Genomic DNA, 10,271 nt, shown 5'->3' with positions numbered 1-10,271 from the left:
GAATGTTGTTATATCCTTCTCAGTTGTGATTAGGAAGGAGCATTGGAAGATGATGGCTCACCTCTGAGCTCTGTGTGTTGCTGCTGCAGCAAGGGTAAATGCAGAATTAACAGCAGGGTTTTTTAAAGATTTTATTTATTTTTTTTCCCAGAAACACTTTACCAAGAATATTGCTCCCAGGGGCATTTACTTTAGGAGAGAGAGAGAGAGAGAGGTTATCTCAAGAGTCCTTTCCCAAGAGAGTTCTCTGTTTTGTGATGTTTTAAAAAGAAAGACCTTCCCCAGAGACTATGCTTTCCCTCAGGAGATTAATCTATTTTGCAGAGCTTTTCCTTGTATTTTTTCCAAAAACTTCACTTCTGTCTCCATTTGTTTGAAAACACATTTAATACTCGTTATAGCCTTCAGTCTGTTGTTCCCCTGTGATGTGGTGGTCTCCCTTACCTGCCCGGCTGGACTTCAGCCATACAGAAGTTAAGATACAGCCGTATGCAGTCGCTGCCTTTGCTCAGTATTGCCTCTGGCTTGGACTCTGCTTACAGATGTTCAAAGCCCTGGGTCACCGTTCTTCAGGAAATCTTCTCCTGCTGTCTTCAGAGAGGTATCCAGGACACAGCCTCAGGAGCAGGGACTAATGGAATCAGAGACTATATAAGCAGCCAAAATTCAGTGCTTTTTCTCTTGCTTCCTTTTGGGAGTATATTTGCCTTTTCTGATATTTGCAAGCCCAGTCTGGCCAATAAAAGGCTTTCCCAGAGTCACGGATTCAAAGCCAGGTAAGCAGCAGTATTGTGCTGTTTCCCACCAGTGCCAGCGCTGCCCCATGATGGTATCTGGAAGCTAAAAGACCTCTGAAGGTGCAGGGCATCTGGAAAACATCAGAGTGACTAGCTTTGGGGTTTATATTTGGGGTTTATATTGTTGGATTCACGACTGCTGGTTTAAGTAGGGCAGAATACGTCTGTGCCAGGGGAAGGGGAGAGAAATGTCACGGGCAGGCGACTGCTGGTGAAGCTCTCTGGCCCCTGCAGGGACCAGGATTCCTGAAGTGGATCCAAGCCATCAGACTTTACAGCCAGGACGATCTGCTAATTTCAGTAATGGCACTTCCCCATCTGCCCACTTTGAAAGATGCTTGGGTTTTGTTTATGCACAAGGGAGTCGTGTTTTGTGCATGTCCCCTCCACCACAGGGGCTGTCTCTGTGAGCAAAGGGCCAGCACTAATGCCATCCTGTGTGTCTGTGAATGAATTCACCCTTTATTCAGCGTTCTCCACCCCTGCTGAGCCGAGAGCCTGCACAGACGTGCAGAGATGCTGCCAGTTGCAGCGTTCCTTCAGCCAGGCTTCCACACTCCGGTGCCCCTAATCCTGGACAAAACCCGGGCTGTGGAGCAGCAAACACAACCAGACCTCTATTCTTAGCCTGGAAAGCCTCAAAGCTGGTTCTCTGGGGTGTAGGACGATGAATATGCAGTTGCTGGAGCTTTTGACAAAGCCGAGTGAATCGCAGTGTGTGTTGTTAGCCCTGAACATCCCCTCCTCTCCCATTGGGTCCGTAGCCTTCACTGCAGCTTTTCCCCGTTACATAAATATGGCCTATTTTCCCCTCACGAATTAACATCTTGCTCGCTAAGTTTAGGCTTTTGCATGCATAAAAAAACCAAACCCTGTGATTCTTCACACGCAGCTGGAAATCCTGGCTCACCCAGGGAGAAGCCATCCCTGCCCATATAAAGCCTTCACCGTGGAGATGGACAGTGGCACTGGCAGTGTCCCCTTGTGAGTGACACGACCCTACAAAGTCCTGGACACTGCGTTGCAAATCACCCGAGGTGCCTTGTCCTTTTTCCCCCTGGGAAACACACGGTTGTGAGGATGCTGGAAGATCTACCTCCCTGGCAGGGCTTTGGGGCACAGAGCAGGTGGTTCCTCACTCCCCAGATGATACAGATGTGGGTGTTATTTCCCCAAAGCTGGTTCACCCCCCACCCCACTGAATGTTCTGGGAAACTGCACTGCAGTCCATCTGCATTAACAACAGCCCTAGAGAGAATGGGTGTCACTTGGAAATCTCCCAGCCTTGGGGTGTAAGAAAGCTGACTGGCATCCACTGAGACTGCGAGTGGCTTTACTAATGACAGAGGTAATATAGAGGCACAGGGCTGGTCAACAGAAGCCTGTGGCCCCCCCTTGCAGTGATATTACTCTCTACTTCAGCAGCCTAAAGAGATCCAGCTCCTCAGTGCCACTGGGGTCTCTCTGTGGTGGAGAAATGGTCAAGATCTTGATGCAGCATCAAATCTCAGCTTCTTACTCCTCTTATGGTGGGAACGAAGTTCTAGGTCCTGAAATGATCATCTCCTGGGCCAATGTATCTGCTGCTACAGGCAGAGAAGCCATCCGTAGCTGTGGATCCACAGCGAGACCTTTCCTATTCCAGGGCTGATGGCATGCTGAGACTTGAAATACGTTCTGACAGCTCCTGGCAGAGTGACCCGTGAAGGAGATGTATTCCTGGAGCTGGGCACCAATGTCCTGAGGCCAGCTGAGCGAGCAAGCAGTTGGGGTGCTGGATGTTGGCTCAATAGGACTGGATCCTATTCTGCTCTGCTGTAGACATGTGTGTAATCTCAGGTGAGTCTTGAAGGTGTCTTATTGAACATAGTCACTTAGGCACAGACCTGGCAACGTGGTGTACTCCCAGGATAGCTGCTGTGGGAGGGTATTGACTTGGAGACTTTCTGTGCTTGTAATTCAGTGCATCACACCCATCGATTTTTATTAACAGCAGCCTTGTGGCTGAATATCCACGTGTCTGAAATCACCAGTGGGAAGCCTTAGAGTAGGGAGCTGCAGGAAATGGGTGACTGGAGGAGTTTCAGGGGAAGGTGTAATTCCTTAACCATCTCACTTGGTTTTCATTGTAATCCTTCTGAGCAAACTGGGCATCCCAGGCAAGACCCAGCTCCTCTGAGGGGTGAGCCAGGAGGGCAGAAGAGGTGTGGAATCTTTCAAAAAAGCTGACAAAGGCATTAAGCACAAAGCTCTTGCTTCCTTACAAAGGATCACGCGCTTCTAAGCATGTGATGCTTTAGAAAAAGCACATTGTGAAAATGCACGGAGTGAGGAATTGGTGCCCTTTGGGGAGGATTACGGTGAGATCTCTGAATCAATCCCTGGTGTTTTGGGTCTGTCATTGCAGCAGATCGGCGGAGTGTCAGGGGCTGCAGGCAGCTCTGCACACATGCAAAGGGGGGGTGTCATGGCTGGAGTGACCTTCCACACCCTCCAACAGCCCTGCCAGGCCTTGGGACCTTATTCCCAGATAATAGGAATGAGATAGGGAGGCTGAGCTTTAAATGATGCTGGTGCTTTGGGTATGTGCAACCTGCTTTCTGTCTGTCTCGATGCAATGCCATCTTTAAAAGCTCTGGGTCGGGCTGGCCCTATGCTATCCCTCAACGCAGCTGGGGAGGACTGGGGATGGGGATATTTTAATGTTCAAAGGAGGAAAGGAGTCATCAAGGAGAAGCTGAAGTCTCTAACACCGCAATCCCTTCCAGCCCTCTAGTGCCGTTCTTCCCCTTCCAGGTAACAGCAAACAAAGATAACAAAGCCCTTGGTGCCCAGGCGGTGGTTTTCCTTGCTCTGATGGTCCATGAGGCCCTAATCTCTTCCTTGTCCCTTTTCTCCACCGTGCCCCTGGCCAGCAGCGGATGCTGGCGAGTTCTCCACGGGCAGCAGCCAGCCTGCAGCAATAATGAGAGCAAGTCAGGCAGTGCCATCCTATACAAGCCTCTGTCTGCTCTGCGTGTGTGCATCGGCGAGAGCGCGTGCTCTGGCTCTCCCTTCTCCCCCTTCCCTCTCTTTCCTAACCCCCCTCCTTCCACCAGCTCTTCTTCTTTTCATGAGATGCAGGGCTAGGGAGCCAGGAAAAGTGGCACGGTGCTGCTTCTCCTCCAGAGATAACTGTGGCCAGGCTGGGTCCTTCACCCTCCCCGATGCACCAGGGATCTGCAGACATGGTTCTTCAGGGTCCCAACCAGCCGTGTCCCTCAAGCACCAAAAGCCACGTAGCCACCACCCTGCTGCCTGCTGCAAGAGAGGTAAGAGCTAGGAGGGCCTCTGTGGGTGATGAAAGGCCCTGTGGTCCTCTGCTTGGTTATGAGACCCTGGGGGAGGGATTTTTTTACTTGCTCCTGCCCTGGTTTTCTGGAGGGAAGGATAGCTCCGCAGGCAAAGCGGGAGGGGAAGGGTGCTGCTCTGCTGTCACCCCTATTAATGTCACGGCAGCGCTTCTCCCGGTGCATTAATCTTCCCGTGGTGTCTTATGGTCAAAAGGACACAGACACTGCTGCTAATTAGCAGGCGGGGAAAGAGAGCAGCGTATTTCTTGCATTAACCCCAACCCTGGCTGGGCTGATAACAGGAGCAGGACTGGTCTGGGGTGATCTCCGTTTCAATGGGATTAGTGGTGGGCCTTTGATGCTGGGAGAGAACATCAGTCTCTGCTGGTGCTTGTAGCTCCCAGACTTTCGCCATCTTTTCATTATTTCCCCCCCTCTTCGTTATTGTTGTTATATTAAAATGGTGGATTGTGTTCCCTTTGAATATTTGGGTATCATCTGTGACATTGTGACTAACACCTGGGCTGAACGCTGGGCCTGAGCTAGTTAAAAATAAGACTAATTGGAGCGAAAAGAGAATGTGTTGGAGGTGAGAGAACTGCACTGAGCAGAGGCTGTAGAGAAGACTTGCAGATGGCAGGAGCACGTGCACTCTTTGGGGGAAGAACTGGCTCTAACCCCAGGCGGGGGCTGTTCTCCTGCAGCCCTGGCAGCAGGGCTGCTGTAACTCATGGGGATCCCTGTGGTGACAAGGGACATCTCTGTGCTGTTTGATGGGCGGGGGGGGAATAAGCTGGTACTTTGGTACACCTAAAAAATACAAGGGAGCCGTTGTGCTAGCAACTTCTCTCTGTGGCTGATTATCCCTGCACCCAGTCCTGGGGGAAGGCAGTTGCATTCCTCCATCTGGGGAGCGTACATGTGTCATAAAGGGCTGAGCTGTTGCTGTCCTGCTCTGCTACCCTTCTCTGAGCCTCGCTTGTTCCTGCAGCCCCAGGCTCCTCCAAAGCAACATCGTCTGCACTGGGAGGACAAGCCTGGCCCCTTGCCCTGCACTCCTTCCACACAGCTTGGGAGAGGTTGCCCAGTCCTTAGGGTTTGACTAGGGCAGGCGTTGGCATCTCTGTGTGCATCTCTATCCTGACTGGCAGGACGTGGGTGATGGAAGCAAGCCAGTCTTCCAAGGAGAGGTCGGTGCTGGATGCAGCATTTTTATCAAAGAATCACCGTCTGCTGGAGAAAGAGGATGAGCCCATCTAACTCACTTCATTTAGGTTTTAATTAAGGCTAGAGCAACAGCCTCCCGAGATGAAAGAGAAATCCCAGCTCACCCATGCGGTTAACTCTGTATTTGGTTGTACAAGTATCCATTCCACTGCTCCCATGTTTAAAGTTTAAGGTGTTTTGCTGCAATGGGAATGACCTCCCAGTGCCACGTTGTGTATCTGTATAACGGTTAATAGCCCCAGTAAATCCTCACTGTGGGACCTGGATGCCCTGTAAGGTTGAGTCTTTGAAACAGCAAAGATAACATCAAAGCAGTGTAGACCTTGTCCATCATAAATGGATTTGTGACTGCAACCCTGAGATCTCGGGGCTGATTTCTAGCATTCAATAAATGACTAGTTTGCAGTGTTCAGCTGGCAAAATGGAGGCTGCTTGCAAGCACCTTGAATGATCTCTCAGGAGAAAATTAACCCCATCCATCAGCAAGCCTCGCTCCCTGGCCCGTGTCAAGCATCAGATCTCAATCAAAACATACGAAGGATGGCACATCTGTGGTCGGGATCTTTTTGGAGCTCTGTCTGTCAGGGTGGATCTGTCTCAGTTTCCCAGGCATACACACCAACTGCCTCACAGACACTGCCATATTGCAGCAGCAGCGATGCCGAAAGCTGGGAGGACTCCAAGGCAGCACAGAACAGCTCTGTGTCAACTCCAATCCTTTCTGCCTCCCTGCTCCACACTAACAGCATCCTCTCAACGCACAGGCCGAGGCACCCACACCATCCTTTAGGTACAACTGCTCCTGGGCATGGGAGCGTGCTTCCTCGGAGAACAATTATGAAATTGTAATAAAGTGCTTTAAAATGGAAATTCTTCCCTTTGATTCCCATCTCAGGCGCTGCCCCTCTCAGCCTGGAGCCTCCTGTGCTGCTTGACTGTTGGGTTTGTGTCCCGCCTGCCTGGAGGAATTGGGGAGGGAGTTGGGAAGGTGCTGGCTGGGGCCAGGAGCCATCTCGCAGCAGAGACATCTGTTCTGCAGCAGCAATCGAGACGCCCGAGAGCTGCAAACATGTCCAGGAGTTACTTTTATCATTGACAAGGGGGAGAATTTAAATAGCTGCCATGCTCTGGAGCTAAGCCGGAGACAGAACTGTGGATCATGCTTTATGTAACTCATTTTTATTTTTAAACAGAACCTTTTATTTTCAAGGGGAGCTCAACTCAGTGGGTGTCTCCTATCTCCTGCCCTGCCTCGTTAGCACTTGAGAGGTGGCTTCTTTTATCATCTCCTATCTAGTCTATCAGCTGCTTGGTTTCCTCACCTACTCAAGCTCTCCTTGTCTCACCTTTCAGGATTTCCTGCTTGCCTGGCCTGATGTGGAGAATGATTTGAGGTTTAAGGTGAACAGCAAAATTAACCCCTTAAAATATTCTGAGCTATATCTGTAGATGTTTCCTGATGTTACTGGAGCTACTTTTTAGGAGAGGGAGCTATTCTCAGGATTCTCATCATGAGTAAGACAAGTCAGTAATTTCAGAATCCCAGAATTACCCAGATTGGAAAAACCCTTTAAGATCACTGAGTCCAATCATGAACCCAACACTGACAAGTCCCCGACTAACCCATGTCCCTCAGCACTATGTCTACATGACTCTTCAATCCCTCCAGGGATGGGGACTCCCCCACTGCTCTGGGCAACCCCTTCCAATGCCTGAAGATTTGTTTTGCAGTGTAGGAAGCTATCCATGTCAGTCGTAATTCCCTCCTGCCAAGACAGTCACCTTGTGCTGGACCAAAGGTGTTCTCCCCTGGACCCTCAAGCAAGCAGGCAGGCAGCCTGGCACAGTCAGCAGAGCATTGCATGTCAGATGTCTGTTACTAACAATTTTCTTTCAGCTTTAATTACAAACAGTGGTAGAGAAGAGCAAGCTCTGGAGATAAATTAATTACTAATTTGAATTAGTAATTATTTGGGGTTGGAGCCATATAGGTACCTGTCTGGATTTTGAATGTGCTGGAGGAGGTTAGATGACTCTTCATGTTCATGAGATATTTGCTAGGTTTGTCACTTCAGGTCAAGGGTGGTTGTTTCTTCCAATCCTCCAGCAAAACACCAAAGCCCCCTTGGGTCACAGCAGAAGTGGACCAGTGGACCTCCAGTGGGCTGGAGGCTTGTGGTTGAGCCCAACTATGAGCTTTACAGTGTGTAGGTCACCTGAATTCCCAAAGCAGTGACTACTGTGGGAGGCAGCCGGCCCCATGTAATTGGCATTTTGCAGTCTCAGAGTTTACATCACCAAGCATCTTCCAGAGAGATCACAGAGGCAACACATGAAACGTACCAAAGAATTACTTCAGCTGCAGGGATGTAACTGCCAAACATCACAGCAGTCTGAAGAAGCACTTTCTTGGTGCTAGGGGGAAAAAAACCTCTTGAACTAGCAAGTCATGAGGCGCACCCTCAAACAAGCTCCTTGCAACATGATACTAGAAGAGAGATGCTGGCATAGACTCAGGAAAAGTCACAAAGTAAGAGTGAACGCAACCCCAAAGAAGTTCAAAGCCCTGGTGGCGTGGATCACTAGAAATATGACAAGGCCATGAAGTCAGAAATGAGAAGTGGAAGCGACAGCGGCAGGCTCAGTGTGACGGCTCGTTAAGCATAAAATAATGGAATCCCAGCGCAGCAGCAGCCCCCCGAGGAAACAGAGCAAGAGTGAGAAGATAGGGAGAAGCCTGCTTAAATGCCAAGGTGAAGGAGCTTATTTAAGGCAAACCCACTGGAGATGTCAGCCAAGCAAATGAGATAGTCAGTCAGTGTAGGCATCCTCTGATCTTTCAGCTCCAAAGTGAGAAGGGTGGTCAGCTACCAGCCCTGGGAGGAGCATCCCTGTCTCTGGAGAGACAAAAGCCACACAACTACCAGCCAGAGCTGCTATCCTGGTTGGGATGGATGTGTGAGGGCAACTGTACTGGAAGGAACAGATGTCTTCAGGCCACACAATTTTGTCTAGCAGTTGGTTGGCAAAACCGGGGACCAAGTGAACTGGTGGAGTTGTTGGGTAAAAACCACTTGAATGATGATTAACGGACAAAACACATGGAACAGGTAGGGAGGTACTTAAAATAACAGGGAGGGTGAAAACAACCCTGGAGATGATGGAAAGAAGATTAACGTCCAGGGAAACAGGCTGGCAAATTCCCTTCCACCCTGTCCAGTGACAGCCAACAAGCCAACGCTGCACATGTTCACCGCTTGTGTGTTTGCTGTTAGCAGGTCATGAGGAAATTGCTTTAAAGTATTTCTTGGAGAGATTGAAAATGTTGGATGGGATTCAAGCCTAATATCAAAATGAGTTATTTTATTAAAAGCTTTTAAATAGAAGCTACAGAGTAGTCAGAAAAAGAAGGGCTATTTTAGAAGGAATTTGTTATAAACCTCTTCTACTGCACAGAAGCTTTCTAAAATATTACCCTGTAAAAATATAATTCTCTTTATCTGCAATTTAATTACATTTCCCATAGTGCCTGTGTCAACACAGTTCACTTCATTTTGTTCTCTATTAACTCACACCTGGCCTGGGAAACTAGAAGAGAAAACTGTTGATATTTAGAGTTGTTTGTGGGTTGCTCCAGGGTCTCACTGGCGTCACGAAAAGGGTGTACTGATGTACTGGAGAAATAGGGACTGGGATCTCTGTCCATACTGGTGATGGCTATGAGATGGCAGTATATAAAACTGCTATAAAAGCAGGAGGAGGAGTAGGAGTGCTCACGTAGTCCTCTGATCTATCCCATCCAGCGTCAGTGGGCTAGAGTTTGGGATCTGTTTGAGACTGCAACAAGGTACCTGAATAATGGACCAGAACTATCTGTTGTGGATGGAACATTTTGTTGACCTCCTCCACCTCACATCTGTGTGTGTAAATGAGATCTGAGGGATGTCCTGGAAGTATTAGGAAAATGTTGTCACTTGTGACATCCTGTGGGTGCCCAGAGAGAACGTGGAATTGTGGGAATGCATTAAAAAAAAAAGACATGTTAGAAATCAAACCTTTGGTGGTGATGTATTAAATTTGGCTTGGGTTTGGGGCAAGGGCTGAAGCTGACTGTTATTTAAGTTGAACAAACCAGCCTGTCGTACCAGAGGCGTAAGATAAACCTCAACCTTTGACCTTGGCTGAGAGGAGATTGTATCAGCAGTGGCATTTTTTTTTTTTCAGTGCTTGTCTTCTGATAACTGGAGACACTATTAATCTGAGTCAGGATGACCTGGGCTTTGCAGTGGGGATGAGAACAAGGCAAACATTTCCATGCCAAGCTGAGCTGTGAAAGAGGAGATCCAAGATGACAGAGAGCTGGGATCGCTGCTACAGTTCTACTAAGCCCTGTATTTTTGTAGTAAGTTTAGCAGGACTGTGTCTCTCCCCAGAGATGTTGCGTGGTGATAATGTGCTATCTCAAGACACGCTTCCTGCTAGTAGCACCAGGATGTTGGACCCAGCAGTGTTTTAGCAGAGGAGTGGCAGGTGACTACGAGTTTCCAGGAAAAAATGTAATGACTTGTTTAACTGCAGAAGACTTTTATATATACATATACATATACATATATGTATATATATTTTTGGTCAATCAACTTTGTCAGGATCACAAAAGCCATAGAGATCCCATAGCTTGAGCTCTCAGTGAGTCAATGACCCACATCAGTACTTGTGCAGCCTGTGTGGCACTCAGATGTGGTTATTGATGGTGGGGGGCTGTGGGTTAGGTGGTTGTTAGAGTCATTGGGGTGCACTGGACCCCCATATCCATCCTCTGGAGGATAGAGGTGTGGGTGCAGGTGAAAAAAATGGAATTGGAGCTGGTACCATGGGGGGGTGCCCTGAGGGAGGTGGCAGGGAGCCTGCAGGGCTG

This window comes from Antrostomus carolinensis, unplaced genomic scaffold, assembly GCF_000700745.2.
Source record: "Antrostomus carolinensis isolate BGI_N321 unplaced genomic scaffold, ASM70074v2 scaffold7084, whole genome shotgun sequence".
In the NCBI taxonomy this organism is placed as follows: domain Eukaryota; kingdom Metazoa; phylum Chordata; class Aves; order Caprimulgiformes; family Caprimulgidae; genus Antrostomus; species Antrostomus carolinensis.
This window is presented reverse-complemented; position numbering follows the sequence as displayed.